This window comes from Callithrix jacchus, chromosome 8 (assembly GCF_049354715.1).
Source record: "Callithrix jacchus isolate 240 chromosome 8, calJac240_pri, whole genome shotgun sequence".
In the NCBI taxonomy this organism is placed as follows: Eukaryota; Metazoa; Chordata; class Mammalia; order Primates; family Cebidae; genus Callithrix; species Callithrix jacchus.
This window is the reverse complement of record NC_133509.1, coordinates 507,681-524,770: the sequence shown is the minus strand read 5'-3', so window position 1 is coordinate 524,770 and position 17,090 is coordinate 507,681.

Here is a 17,090-nt window from a genome sequence, read left to right as displayed (position 1 = left end):
ATTATATTCAGAGCAATATTGTTTTTAACATTGGGGTGTGTAGATTATATTTAGATTTTTTTTCGATTCACATAAACTTAGAATTTCGGTATTTTACATGAGAGAGCATACTGAGTTGGTCTATATACTCCAAAACAGAGTAGAATAAAGAATTGTATATTTTTTCTGACAGATTATATTCAGAGCAATTTTGTTTTTAACATTGGGGTGCCTACATAATATTTAGATTCTTTCAATTCGGGTAAAGTTAGAGTTTCTCTATTTTACATTAAAGAGCATATTGAGTTGGTTTATATAATACAAAACAGAGTAGAAAATGGCATTGTGTATTTTCTCTGACAGATTATATTCAGAGCAATTTTTTTTAACGTGGGGTGCCTAGATAATATTTACGTTTTATTCAATTCTCTTAAATATAGAATTTCTGTGTTTTACATGAAAGAGCATATGGAGTTGATGTATATTCTCCAAAACAGAGTAGAATAGGGCATTTTATATTTTTTATGACAGATTATATTCAAAGCAATTTTGTTTTAAACATTGGGGTGCCTACAGAATATTTTGATATTTTCGATTCGGGTAAAATTTGAATTTCTGTATTTTACATGAGAGAGCATATTGAATTGGTGTATATACTAAAAACAGTGTAGAAAAGGGCATTGTATATTTTTTCTGACAGATTATATTTAGAGCAATTTTGGTTTTAACATTCGGGTGCCTAGATAATATTTAAATTTTTTTGATTCGCTTAAATATTGAATTTCTGTATTTTAAATGAGAGAGCATACTGAGTTGCTTTATATACACTAAAACAGAGTAGAATAGGGCATTGTATATTTTTTATGACAGATTATATTCAGAGAAATTTTGCTTTTAAAATTGAGGTGCCTAGATAATATTTAGATTATTTTCGATTCGCTTAAATATAGAATTTCTGTATTTTACATGAGGGAGCATATGGAGTTGGTGTATATACTCGAAAACAGAGTAGAATAGGGCTTTATATAATTTTTCTGACAGATTATATTCAGAGCAATTTTGTTTTAAACATTAGAGTGCCTAGATAATATTTAGATTATTTTCGATTCACGTAAAATTAGAATTTCGGTATTTTACATGACAGAGCATACTAAGTTGGTGTATATTCTCCAAATAGAGTAGAATAGGGCATTGTATATTTTTTCTGACAGATTATATTCAGAGCAATTTTGTTTTTATCATTGGCGTGCCTTCATAATATTTAGATTTTTTCGATTCGGGTAAAATTGGTATTTCTGTATTTTACATGACAGAGCATATTGTGTTGGTGTATATACTACAAAACAGAGTAGAAAATGGCATTGTGTGTTTTCTCTTACAGATTATATTCAGAGCAATTTTGCTTTTAACATTGGGGTGCCTAGATAATATTTAGATATTTTTCGATTCGCTTAAATATAGAATTTCTGTATTTTACATGAAAGATCATATTGAGTTGGTATATATAATACAAAACATAGTAGAATAGGGCATTGTATATTTTTTATGACAGATTACATTCAGAGCAATTTTGTTTTTAACATTGGGTTGATTAAATAATATTTAGATTTTTCCAATTCGGGTAGAATTAGAATTTCTGTATTTTACATGACAGAGCATATTGTGTTGGTGTATATACTACAAAACAGAGTAGAAAAGGGCATTGTATACTTTTTCTGACATATTATATTCAGAGCAATTTTTCTTTTAACATTGGAGTGCCTAGGTAATATTTAGATTTTTCTCAATTCGTGGAAAATTAGAATTTCTGTATTTTACATGAGAGAGCATATGGAGTTGGTGTATATACTCCAAACCGAGTAGAAAATGGCATTGTACATTTTTTGTGACAGATTTTATTCAGAGCAATTTTGTTTTTAACATTGCGGTGCCTAGATAATATTTAGAAGTTTATCGATTCACTTAAAATTAGAAATTCGGTATTTTCCATGAGAGAGCATACTGGGTTGTTGTATATACTTTAAAACCGAGTAGAATAGGGCATTTTATAATTATTGTGACAGATTATATTCAGAGCAATTTTATGTTTAACATTGGGTTGCCTAGATAATATGTAGATTATTTCGATTCGGAAAAAATTAGAATTTTATATTTTACATGAGATAACATCCTGAGTTGCTGTATATACTCAAAAACAGAGTAGAATAAGGCATTGTATATTTTTTCTAACAGACTATATTCAGAGCCATTTTCTTTTAACTTTGGGGTGCCTAGATATTATTTAGATCTTCTTTAATTCGCCTAAGATTAGACTTTCGGTATTTTACATGAGAGAGCATGTTGAGTTGGTGTATATACCCCAAAACAGAGTAGAAAAGGGCATTGTATATTTTTTCTGACAGATTATATTCAGAGCAATTTTGCTTTAACATTCGGGTGCCTAGATAATATTTAGATTTTTTTCGATTCGCTTAATTATCGAATTTTTGTATTTTACATGAGAGTGCATATGAAGTTGGTGTATATACTTTAAAAGAGAGTAGAATAAAGCATTGTATATTTTTTCTGACAGATTATATTCAGAGCAATTTTGTTTTTAACATTGGGGTGCATAGATAATATTTAGATTATTTTTGATTCACGTAAATTTAGAATTTCTGTATTTTACATGAGAGAGCACACTGAGTTGGTGTATGTACTTCAAAAAAGAGTAGAATAAGGCGATGTATTTTTTTTCTAACACACTATATTCAGAGCCATTTTCTTTTATCTTTGGGGCGTCTAGAATTTGTTTACATTTTTTTCGATTCGTGTAAATTTGAATTTCTGTATTTTACGTGAGTGAGCATATTGAGTTGGTGTATATACTACAAAACACAGTAGAAAAGGGCATTGTATTTTTTTCTGACAGATTTTATTCAGAGAAATTTTGTTTTTAACATTGGGGTGCCTAAATAATATTTAGATTTTTTTCGATTCACATAAAATTAGAATTTCTGTATTTTACATGAGAGAGCATACTGAGTTGGTGTATATACTCAAAAACAGAGTAGAATAAGGCATTGTATATTTTTTCTAACAGACTATATTCAGAGACATTTTCTTTTAACTTTGGGGTGCCTAGATATTATTTAGATTATCTTGATTCACCTAAAAGTTGAATTTCGGTATTTTACACTAGAGAGCATATTGCGTTGGTGTATATACTCCAAAACAGAGTAGAAAAGGGCATTGTATATTTTTTCTGACAGATGATATTAGAGCAATTTTGCTTTTAACATTGGGGTGCCTAGATAATATTTAGATTTTTTTCGATTCGGATAGAATAAGAATTTCTGTATTTTGCATTACGGAGCATATTGAGTTGGTGTATATACTACGAAACAGAGTAGAAAAGGGCATTGTATATTTTTTCTGACAGATAATATTCTGAGCAATTTTTCTTTTAACATTGGGATGCCTAGATAATATCTAGATTTTTTTCGATTCACGTAAAATTAGAGTTTCTGTATTTTGCATGAGAGAGCATACTGAGTTGGTGTATATACTCCAAAACAGAGTAGAATAAGGCATTGTATATTTTTTCTAACACACTATATTCAGAGCCATTTTCTTTTAACTTTGGGGCGCCTAGATATTATTTAGATTATTTTTGATTCACCTAAAATTAGAATTTCGGTATTTTATATGAGAGAGCATATTGAGTTAATGTATATACTCCAAAACAAAGTAGAAAAGGGCATTGTATATTTTTTCTGACAGATTATATTCAGAGCAATTTTTCTTTAACATTGGGGTGCCTAGACAATATTTAGATTTTTACGGATTTGCTTAAATATAGAATTTATGTATTTTACATGAGAGAGCATATGGAGTTGGTGTATATACTCCAAAACAGAGTAGAATAAGGCATTGTATATTTATCTGACAGATTATATTTAGAGCGATTTTGTTTTTAACTTTCGGGTGCCTAGATAATATTTAGATTTTTTCGATTCCAGTAAAATTAGAATTTCTCTATTTTTAATGAGAGTGCACCCTGAGATGGTGTATATACTCCGAAACAGAGTAGAATAAGGTATTGTATATTTTTTCTAACAGACTATATTCACAGCCATTTTCTTTTAACTTTGGGGCGCCTAGATATTTTTTAGATATTTTTCGATTCGTGTAAAACTATAATTTTGGTATTTTACATGAGAGAGCATATTGAGTTGGTGTATATACTACAAAACCGAGTAGAAATGGGCATTGCATATTTTTTCTGACAAATTATATCCAGCGCAATTTCGCTTTTAAAATTGGGGTGCCTAGATATTATTTAGATTTTTTTCGATTTGCTTAAATATAGAATTTTCGTATTTTACATGAGAGAGCATATGGAGTTGGTGTATATACTTTAAAACAGAGTAGAATAGGGCACTGTATATTTTTTCTGAAAGATTATATTCAGAACAATTTTGTTTTAAACATTGGAGTGCCTAGATAATATTTAGATTTCTTTTGATTGACGTAAATTTAGAATTTCTGTAAATTACATGAGAGAGCATACTGAGTTGGTGTATATACTCCAAAAAAGGGTAGAATAAGGCATTGTATATTTTATCTAACAGACTATATTCAGAGCCGTTTTATTCTAACTTTGCGGCGTCTAGATATTATTTAGTTTTTTTTCGATTCAGGTAAAAGTAGAATTTCGGTATTTTACATGAGAGAGCATATTTAGTTAGTGTATATACTCCAAAACAGAGTAGAAAAGGGCATTGTATATTTTTTTTGACAGATTATAATCAGTGCAATTTTGCTTTTAACATTGGGGTGCCTAGATAATATTTAGATTTTTTTCGATCCGCATAAATATAGAATTTCTGTATTTTACATGAGAGAGCACAGAGAGTGGGTGTATTTACTCCAAAACAGAGTAGAATTGGGCATTGTATATTTTTTCTGACCGAATATATTTAGAGCAATTTTTTTTAACACTGGGGTCCCTAGATAATATTTAGATCTTTTCGATTTGGGTAAAATTCGAATTTCTATATTTTACATGCGAGAGCATCCTGAGTTGGTTTATATACTCCAAAACAGAGTAGGATAAGGCATTGTATATTTTTTCTAACAGACTATATTCAGAGCCATTTTATTTTAACTTTGGGGTGCCTAGATATTATTTTGATTATTTTTGATTCACCTAAAATTAGAATTATGTTATTTTACATGAGAGAGCATATTGAGTTGGTGTATATACTTTAAAACAGAGTAGAAAAGGGCATTGTATATTTTCTCTTACAGATTATATTAAGAGCAATTTTGCTTTTAACATTGGGGGGCCTAGATAATATTTAGTTTTTTTCGATTCGAGTAGAATTAGAATTTCTGTATTTTACATGAGAGAGCATATTGATTTGGTGTATATACTACAAAACCAAGTAGAAAAGATCATTGTATATATTTTCTGACAGATTATATTCAGAGCAAGTTTGCTTTTAACATAGGTGTGCATAGATAATATTTAGATTTTTTTCGATTCGCTGAAATGTAGAATTTCTGTATTTAAATGAGAGAGCATATGGAGTTGGTGTATATACCTTAAAACAGATTAGAATAGGGCATTGTATATTTTTTCTGACAGATTATATTCAGAGCAATTTTGTTTTTAACATTGGGGTGCATAGATAATATTTAGATTTTGTCGATTCGGGTAGAATTAGAATTTCTGTATTTTACATGAAAGAGCATATTGAGTTGGTATATATACTCCAAAACTGAGTAGAATAAGGCATTCTATTTTTTTCTTAACAGACTATATTCAGAGACATTTTCTTTTAACTTTGAGGCACCTAGATATTATTTAGATTTTTTTCAATTCGCGTAAAATTAGAATTTCTGAATTTACATGACAGCATATGGAAGTTGTGTATATAGTACAAAACAGAGTAGAAAAGGGTATTGTATATTTTTCTGACAGATTTCATTCAGAGCAATTTTGTTTTTAACATTGGGGATCATAGATAATATTTACATTTTTTTCGATTCATTTAAAATTATAATTTTGGTGTTTTACATGAAAGAGCATACTGAGTATGTGTATATACTCCAAAACAGAGTAGAATAAAACATTGTATATTTTTTCTGACAGATTATATTCAGAGCAATTTTGTTTCTAACATTGGCGTGCCTAGATAATATTTAGATTTTTTCGATTCGCTTAAATATTGAATTTCTGTATTTAACATGAGAGAGCATGTGAAGTTGGTGTATATACTCAAAAACAAAGTAGAATAGGGCATTATATATTTTTTGTGACAGATAATATTCAGAGCAATTTTGCTTTTAATTTTGGGGTGCCTTGATAATACTTAGATTTTTTCGATTCTGGTGGAATTCGAATTTCTGTATTTTACATGACAGAGCATATTGAGTTGCTGTTTCTACTACAAAACAGTGTAGAAAAGGGCATTGTATATTTTTTCTGACAGATTATATTCAGAGCAATTTTGCGTTTAACATTGGGGTGCCTAGATAATATTTAGATTTTTTCGAATTGGGTAAAATTAGAATTTCTGTATTTTACATGAGAGAGCATATTGAGTTGGTTTATATACTCCAAAAGAGAGTAAAAAGGGGCATTGTATATTTCTTCTGTCAGATTATATTCAGAGCAATTTTGCTTTTACCATTCGGGTGCCTGGATAATATTTAGATTTTTTTCGATTCTTTTAAATATAGAATTTCTGTATTTTACATGAGAGAGCATACTGAGATGGTGTATATACTCCAAAACAGAGTAGAATAGGGCATTGTATAATTTTTCTGACAGGTTATATTCAGAGCAATTTTGTTTTTAACATTGGGGTTCCTAGATAATATTTAGATTTCTTTCGATACACGTAAAATTAGAATTTCTGTATTTTACATGAGAGAGCATACTGCGTTGGTGTATATAATCCAAAATAGAGTAGAATAAGGCATTGTATATTTTTTCTAACAGACTATATTCAGAGCCATTTTCCTTTAACTTTGGGGCACCTAGATATTATTTAGATTTTTGTCGATTCGCATAAAATTAGAGTTTCGGTACTATACGAGAGAGCATATTGAGTTGGCGTATATACTACAAAACAGAGTAGAAAAGGGTACTGTATATTTTTTCTAAGAGATTTCATTCAGAGCGATTTTGTTTTTAACATTGGGGAGCCTAGATAATATTTACATTTTTTTCGATTCATTTAAAATTATAATTTCGGTATTTTACATGAGAGAGCATACTAAGTTTGTGTATATACTCCAAAACAGAGTAGAATAGTACATTGTATGTTTTTTCTGACAGAATATATGAAAAGCAATTTTTCTTTTAACATTGGGGTGCCTAGATAATATTTAGATTTTTTTTGATTCGCTTAAATATAGAATTTCTGTATTTTACATGGGAGAACATATGGAGTCGGTGTATATACTACAAAACACAGAAGTAGAGGGCATTGTATATTTTTTCTGACAGATTATATTCAGACCAATTTTTCTTTTAACATTGGGGTGCATATATATTATTTAGATTTTTTCGATTCGCTTGAATATAGAATTTCTGTATTTTACATGAGAGAGCATATGGAGTTGGTGTATATACTCCAAAACAGAATAGAATAGGGCATTTTATATTTTTTCTGACAGATTATATTCAGAGCAATTTTGCTTTAACATTGGGGTGCCTAGATAATATTTAGATATTTTTCGATTCAAGTAAAATTAGAATTTCGGTATTTTACATGACAGAGTATACTGAGTTGGTGAACATACTTTAAAACAGAGGAGAATAGGGCATTGTATATTTTTTTGACAGATTATATTCAGAGCAATTTTGTTTTTATCATTGGTGTGCCTAGATTATATTTAGACTTTTTCGATTCGGGTAAAATTAGAATTTCTGTATTTTACATGAGAGAGCGTATTGAGTTGGTGTATATACTCCAAAACATAGTAGAATAAGGCATTGTATATTTTTTCTGACAGAATATATTCACTGCTCTTTTGCTTTTAATGTTGGGGTGCGTAGATAATATTTAGATTTTGTTCGATTCGCTTAAATATAGAATTTCTGTTTTTTAAATGAGAGAGCATGTGGAGTTGGTGTATATACTCGAAAACAGAGTAGAATAGGGCATTGTATATTTTTTCTGACAGATTATATACAGAGCAATTTGGTTTTAAACATTGGGGTGCCTAGGTAATATTTAGATTTTAACTATTCTGGTAAAATTAGATTTTCTGTATTTTACATGAGAGATTACACGAAGTTGGTGTATATACTCATAAACAGAGTAGAATAAAACATTGTATATTTTTTCTAACAGACTATATTCAGAGCCATTTTCTTTTAACTTTGGGGCCCCTAGATATTATTTAGATTTCTTTCGATTCACGTAAAATTAGAATTTCGTTATTTTACATGAGAGAGCGTACTGAGTTGGTGTATATACTCCAAGACACTGTAGAATAAGGCATTTTATATTTTTTCTACCAGTCTATATTAAGAGCCATTTTCTTTTAACTTTGGGGCGCCTAGATATTATATAGATTATTTTCGATTCGCATATAATTAGAATTTTCGTATTTTAGAAGGGACAGCGTATTGAGTTGGTGTATATACTCCAAAACAGAGTATATAAGGGCATTTTATATTTTTTCTGACAGATTATATTCAGAGCAATTTTGTTTTTAACATTGGGGTGTCAAGATAATATTTAGGTTTTTTTGATTCGGGTAAAATTAGAATTTCGATATTTTCCATGAGAGAGCATATGAAGTTGGTGTATATACTCCAAAACAAGTAGAATAAGTAATGTATATTTTCTCTGACAGAGTATATTTAGAGCCATTTTCTTTTAAGTTTGTGGCGCCTAGATATTATTTAGATTTTTTTTTTGATTCGCACAAAATTAGAATTTCGGTATTTTACGTGAGAGAGCATATTGACTTGGTGTATTTACTACAAACCGAGTAGAAATGGGCATTATATATTTTTTCTGACAGATTATATTTAGAGCATTTTCACTTTTAAAATTGGGTTGCCTAGAAAATATTTAGATTTATTTCGATTCGCTTATATATAGAATTTCTGTATTTTACATGAGAGAGCAAACGGAGTTGGTGTATATACTCCAAAACAGAGTAGAATAGGGCATTGTATATTTTTTTGACAGATTATATTCAGAGCAATTTTGTTTATAACATTGGGGTGCCTAGAAAAAATTAAATATTTTCGATTCGGTTAAAATTATAATTTCGTTATTTTACATGACAGAGCATATTCAGTTGGTGTATATACTCCAAAACTAAGTGGAAAAGGGCACTGTATATTATTTCTGACAGATTATATTCAGATATATTTTGCTTTTAACATTGGGGTGCCTAGATAATATTTAGATTTCTTTCGATTTGCATAATTATAGAATTTAGGTATATTTAATGAGACAGCATATTGAGTTGTTGTATATACTCCAAAACAGAGTACAATAAAACATTGCATATTTTTCCTGACACATTACATTCAGATCAATTTTGCTTTTAACATTGGGGTTCCTAGATAATATTTAGAATTTTTTCGCATCCCTTAAATATAGAATTTCTGTATTTTACATGAGAGGGCATATGGAGTTGGTGTATATACTCCAAAATAGAGTAAAATAGGGCATTGTATATTTTGTCTGAGAGATTATATTCAGAGCAATTTTGTTTTTAACATTTGGGTACCTAGATAATATTTAGATTTTTTCGATTTTGTTAAAATAATAATTTCGGTATTTCACATGAGAGAGAATACTGAATTTGCTTATATACTTTTAGAGAGAGTAGAATAAGGCATTGTATATTTTTTCTGACAGATTATATTCAGAGCAAGTTTGTTTTCAACATTGGGGTGCCTAGATAAATTTTGGTTTTTCGATTCTGGTAAAATTAGAATTTCTGTATTTTTCATGAGAGAGCATATTGAGTTCTTGTATATATTACAAAACAAAGTAGAAAAGGGCATTGTATATTTTCTCTGACAAATTATATTCAGAGCAATTTTGTTTTTAACATTGGGGTGCCTAGATAATATTTAGATATTTTTCAATTCGCTTTAATATAGAATTTCTGTATTTTACATGATTGAGCATATGGAGTTAATGTATATACTCCAAAACAGAGTATAATAGGGCATTGTATAATTATTCTGACAGATTATATTCAGAGTAATTTTGTTTTTAACATTGGGTTGCCTAGATAATATTTAGATTTTATTCGATTCACGTAAAATTAGAATTTCTGTATTTTACATGAGAGAGCATAGAGTTTGTGTATACACTCCAATACAGAGTAGAATAAGGCAATGTATATTTTTTCTAACAGAATATATTCAGAGCCATTTTCTTTTAACTTTGGGGCGCCTAGATATTATTTAGATTTTTTTCGATTCACGTAAAATTTGAATTTCTGTATCTTACATGAGAGAGCATACTGAGTTGGTGTATATACTCCAAAACAGAGTAGAATAAGCCATTGTATATTTTTTCTGACAGGTTATATTCAGAGCAATTTTGCTTTTAACATTGCGGTGCCTAGATAATATTTAGATTTTTTCAATTCGCTTAAATATAGAATTTCGGTATTTTACATGAGAGAGCATATGGAGTTGGTGTATGTACTCCAAAACAGAGTAGAATAAGGCATTGTATATTTTTTCTGACAGATTATATTCAGTGCAATTTTGTTTTTAACATTGGGGTGTCAAGATAATATTTAGATTCTTTCGATTCAGGTAAAATTAGAATTTCGGTATTTTACATGAGAGAGCATATGGAGTTGGTGTATATACTCCAAAACTGAGTAGAATAAGGCTTTGTATATTTTATCTGACAGACTACATTTAGAGCCATTTTCTTTTAACTTTGTGGTGCCTAGATATTATTTAGATTTTTTTCGATTCACGTAAAATTAAAATTTCAGTATTTTACATGAGAGAGCATATTGAGCTCGTGTATATACTCCAAAACAGAGTAGAAAAGGGCATTGTATATTTTTTATGGCAGATTATATTCAGTGCAATTTTGCTTTTAACATTGGGGTGGCTAGATAATATTTAGAATTTTTTCGATTCACGTAAAGTTTGAATTTTGGTATTTTACATGGGAGAGCATACTGAGTTGGTGTATATACTCCAAAACAGAGTAGAATAGGGCATTGTATATTTATTCTAACAGATTATATTCAGAGCCATTTTGTTTTTCCCATTAAGGTGCCTAAATAATATTTAGATTTTTTTCGATTCACCTAAAATGAGTATTTCGGTATTTGAAATGAGAGAGCATACTCAGTTGGTATATATACTCCACAACAGAGTAGAATAGGGCAGGGTATATTTTTTCCAACAGATTATATTCAGAGCAATTTGGTTTTCAACACTGGGGTGCCTAGATAAATTTTGGTTTTTCGATTCTTTTAAAATTAGAATTTCTGTATTTTTCATGACAGAGCATATTGAGTTCGTGTATATATTACAAAACAGAGTAGAAAAGGGCATTGTATATTTTCTCTGACAGATTATATTCAGAGCAATTTTGTTGTTAACATTGGGGAGCCTAGATAATATTTAGATTTTTTTTCAATTCGCTTTAATATAGAATTTCTGTATTTTACATTATTGTGCATATGGAGTTAATTTATATACTCCAAAACAGAGTAGAATAAGGCATTGTATATTTTTCTAACGGACTATATTCAGAGGCATTTTCTTTTAACTTTGGGTCGCCTAGATATTATTTAGATTTTTTTCTATTCGCGTAAATTGGAATTTCGGTATTTTACATGAGAGAGCATATTGAGTTGGTGTATATACTGCAAAACAGAGTAGTAAAGGGCATTGTATATTTTTAATGACAGACTATATTCAGAGAAATTTTGCTTTTAACTTTGGGTTGCCTAGATAGTATTTAGATTTTTTTCGTTTCGCTTAAATATAGATTTTCAATATTTTACTAGAGAGAGCATATGGAGATGGTGTATATACTCCAAAACATTGTAGAAAAGGGCATTGTATATATTTTATGACAGACTATATTCAGAGCAAATTTGTTGTTAACATTGGGGTGCCTAGATAATATTTAGATTTTTTTATTCACGTAAAATTTGAATTTCGGTATTTTACATGAGAGAGCATACTGAGTTGGTGTATAAACTCCAAAAGAGAGTAGAAAGGGCATTGTATATTTTTTCTAACAGAGTATATTTATAGCTATTTTATTTTAACTTTGTGGCGTCTAAATATTATTTAGATTTCTTTTGATTCACCTAAAATTAGAATTTCGGTATTTTACCTGAGAGTGCATATTGAGTTGGTGTATATACGCCAAAACAGATTAGAAAAGGGCATTGTATATTTTTTCTGAGAGATTATATTCAGAGCAATTTTGCTTTTAACATTGTGGTGCCTAGATTGCATTTAAATTTTTTTGATTCGCTTAAATATAGAATTTTGGTATTTTACATGAGAGAGCATATGGGGTTGGTGTATATACTCCTAAAGAGAGTAGAATAGGGTATTGTATATTTTTTCTGACAGATTATATTCAGTGCAATTTTGCTTTTAACATTGGGGTGTCAAGATAATATTTAGATTTTTTCGATTCGTGTAAAATTTGAATTTCGTTATTGTGCATTAGACAGCATATTGATTTGGTGGATATACTCCAAAACAAAGTAGAATAAGGCATTGTATATTTTTTCTGACAGACTATATTTAGAGCCATTTTCTTTTAACTTTATGGTGCCTAGATATTATTTAGATTTTTTTGATTCGCGTAAAATTATAATTTTCGTATTTTACATGAGAGAACATATTGGGTTAGTGTATATAGTCCAAAACAGAGTATAAAAAGGCATTGAATATTTTTTCTGACAGATTATATTCAGATCAATTTTGCTTTTAACATTCGTGTGCCTACATAATATTTAGATATTTATCGATTCACATAAATTTAGAATTTCGGTATTTTACATGTGAGAGCATACTGAGTTGGTGTATATACTCCAAAACACAGTAGAATAAGGCATTGTATTTTTTTCTAACGGACTATATTCAGAGCCATTTTCTTTCATTTTTTTTTTTTATTTTTTATTGCAGTTTAGGTTTGGGGTAAATGAGCATATCATGCAAGACAGTTGCATAATTACACACATGGCAGTGTGCTTTGCTTTTCTTCTCCCCTTCACCCACATTTGGCATTTCTCCCCAGGCTATCCCTCCCCACCTCCCCCTAACACTGGCCCTCCCCTTTTCCCCCCAATAGACCCCAGTGTTTAGTACTCCCCTTTCTGTGTCCATGTGTTCCCATTTTTCATCACCCACCTATGAGTGAGAATATGCGGTGTTTCATTTTTTGTTCTTGTGTCAGTTTGCTGACTATGATGTTTTCCAGATTATTCCATGTCCCTACAAATGAAACAAACCCTATTTCCTTTACCTTTGTGTCGCCTAGATATTATTTAGATGTTTTTCAATTCGTGTAAAATCAGAATTTCGGTATTTTAAATGAGAGAACATATTGAGTTGGTGTATATACTGCAAAACAGAGTAGTAAAGGGCATTGTATATTTTTTATGACAGATTATATTCAGAGCAATTTTACTTTTAAGATTGCGGTGCCTAGATAATATTTAGATTTTTTTCAATTCACGTAAAGTTAGAATTTCTGTATTTTACATGAGAGAGCATACTGAGTTGGTGTATGTACTCCAAAACAGAGTAGAATAAGGCATTGTTTATTTTTTGTAACAGACTATATTCAGAGCCATTTTCTTTTAACTTTGGGGCGCCTAGATATTATTTAGATGTTTTTCGATTTGCGTAAAATTAGAATTTCGCTATTTTTCATGAGAGAGCATATTGAGTTGTTGCATATACGTTAAAACAGAGTAGAAAAGGGCATTGTATATTTTTTCTGACAGATTATATTCAGAGAAACTTTGCTTTTAACATTGGGGTGCCTAGATAGTATTTAGATTTTTTTCAATTTGCTAAAATATAGAATTTCTATATTTTACATGAGAGAGCATATGGAGTTGGTGTATATACTCCAGAAAAAAGTAGAATAGGGCATTGCATATTTTTTATGACAGATTATATTCCGAGGAATTTTGTTTTTAACATTGGGGTGCCTAGATAGTATTTAGATTTTTTTCGATTCAGGTAAAATTATAATTTCTGTATTTTACATGAGAGAGCATACTGAGTTGGTGTATATACTCCAAAACAGAGTAGAATAAGTAATTGTATATTTTTTCTGACAGATTATATTCAGAGCAATTTTGCTTTTAACATTGTGGTGCCTAGATAATATTTAGATTTTTTTCAATTCAAGTAAAATTAGAAATTCGGTATTTTACATGAGATAACATATTGTGTTGGTGTATATACTCCAAAACAGAGTAGAATAAAACATTCTATATTTTCTCTAACAGACTATATTCAGAGCCATTTTCTTTTAACTTTGGCGCGCGTAGATATTATTTAGATTTTTTTCGATTCGCGTCAAATTAGAATTTTGGTATTTTACATGAGAGAGCATATTGATTTGGTGTATATACTCCAAAACAGAGTATAAAAGGGCATTCTATATTTTTTCCGACTTATTATATTCAGAGCAATTTTGCTGTTAACTTTGGGGTGCCTAGATAATATTTATATTTTTTTCGATTCGCTTAAATATAGAATTTCTGTATTTTACATGAGAGTGCAGGTTGAGTTGGTGTATATACTCAAAAACAGAGTAGAATAGGGCATTGTATTTTTTTTCTGACACTTTATATTCAGAGAAATTTTGTTATTAACATTGGGGTGCCTAAATAATATTTAGATATTTTCAATTCAAGTAAAATTAGAAATTCGGTATTTTACATGAGATAACATATTGATTTGGTGTATATACTGCAAAACAGAGTAGAAAAGGGCATTGTATATTTTCTCTGACAGATTATATTCAGAGCAATTTTGCTTTTAACATTGTTATGCCTAGATAATATTTAGATTTTTTTCGATTCACATAAATTTAGAATTTCGGTATTTTACATGAGAGCGCATATCGTGTTGGTGTATATACTACAAAACAAAGTTAAATAAAAATTGTATATTTTTTTGACAGATTATTTTCAGAAAAATTTTGCTTTCAGCATTGGGGTGCCTAGATAATTAGATTTTTTTCGATTCGCTTAAATATACAATTTCGGTGTTCTACATGAGAGAGCATATGCAGTTGATGTATATACTCCAAAACCTAGTAGAATAGGGCATTGTATATTTTTTCTGACATTATATTCAGAGCAATTTTTATTTTAACATTGGAGTGCCTAGATAATATTTAGATATTTTCGATTCGGGTAAAATTAGAATTTTGATATTTTACATGAGAGAGAATACTGAGTTGGTGTATATACTCCAAAACAGAGTAAAATAAGGCATTGTATATTTTTTCTAACAGACTATATTCAGAGCCATTTTCTTTTAACTTTAGGGAGCCTAGATATTATTTAGATTTTTTTTTCGCGTAAAATTAGAATTTCTGTATTTTACATGAGAGAGCATATTGAAGTGGTCTATATACTCCAAAACAGAGTAGAAAAAAGCATTGTATATTTTTTCTAACAGATTAGATTCAGAGCAAATTTGCTTTTAACATTGGCGTGCCTTGATAATATTTAGATTTTTTTCGATTCACTTAAATATAGAATTTCTGTGTTTTACATGAGAGAGCATATAAAGTTGGTGTATATACTCCAACACAGTGTAGAATAGGGCATTGTATATTTTTTCTGACAGATTATATTCAGAGCAATTTTGTTTTTAACATTTAGGTGCCTAGATAAAATTTAGATTTTTTTCAATTCACGTAAATATAGAATTTCTGTATTTTACATGAGAGAGAATATGGTGTTGGTGAATACTCCAAAACAGAGTAGAATAGCGCATAGTCTTTTTTTTCTGACAGATTATATTCAGAGCAATTTTGATTTTTAACATTGGGGTGCCTAGATAAAATTTAGATTTGTTTCGATTTGATTAAATATAGAATTTCTGTATTTTACATGAGAGAGCATATGGAGTTGGTGAATACTCCAAAACAGAGTAGGATAGCGCATAGTCTTTTTTCTCTGAAAGATTATATTCAGAGCAATTTTGTTTTTAACATTGAAGTGCCCAGATAATATTTAGATTTGTTTCGATTCGCGTAAAATTAGAATTTCGGTATTTTACATGAGAGAGCATACTGAGCTCTTGTATATACTCCAAAATAGTGTAGAATAAATCATTGTATATATTTTCTGACAGATTATATTCACAGCAATTTTGCTTTTAACATTGGGGTGCCCAGATAATATTTAGTTATTTTTCGATTCACGTAAAATTAGAATTTCGGTATTTTACATAAAGAGCATACTGAGTTGGTGTATATTCTCAAAAACAGAGTAGAATAAGGGATTCTATATTTTTTCCGACAGATTATATTCAGAGCAAATTTGTTTTTAAAATTCGGGTGACTAGATAAGATTTAGAATTTTTCAATTCGGGTAAAATTAGAATTTCTGTATTTTACATGAGAGAGCACACTGAGTTCGTGTATATACTCCAAAACAGAGTAGAATAAGGCATTGTATATTTTTTTAACAGACTCTATACAGAGCCATATTCTTTTAACTTTGTGGCACCTAGATATTATTTAGATTGTTTTCAATTTGCGTAAAATTAGAATTTCGGTATTTTACATGACAGTATATTTAGTTGGTGTATATACTCCAAAACAGAGTAGAATAGGGCATTGCATATTTTATCTGACAGATTATATTCAGTGCAATGTTGCTTTTAACATTGGGGTGCCTAGATAATATTTAGATTTTTTTCGATTCATGTAAAATTAGAATTTCTGTATTTTACATGAGAGAGCATACTGAGTTGGTGTATATACTCCAAAACAGAGTAGAATACGGCATTGTATGTTATCTCTAACAAATTATATTCAGAGAAATTTTTTTTCTAACATTGGAGAGCCCAGATAATATTTAGATTTTTTCAATTCAGGTAA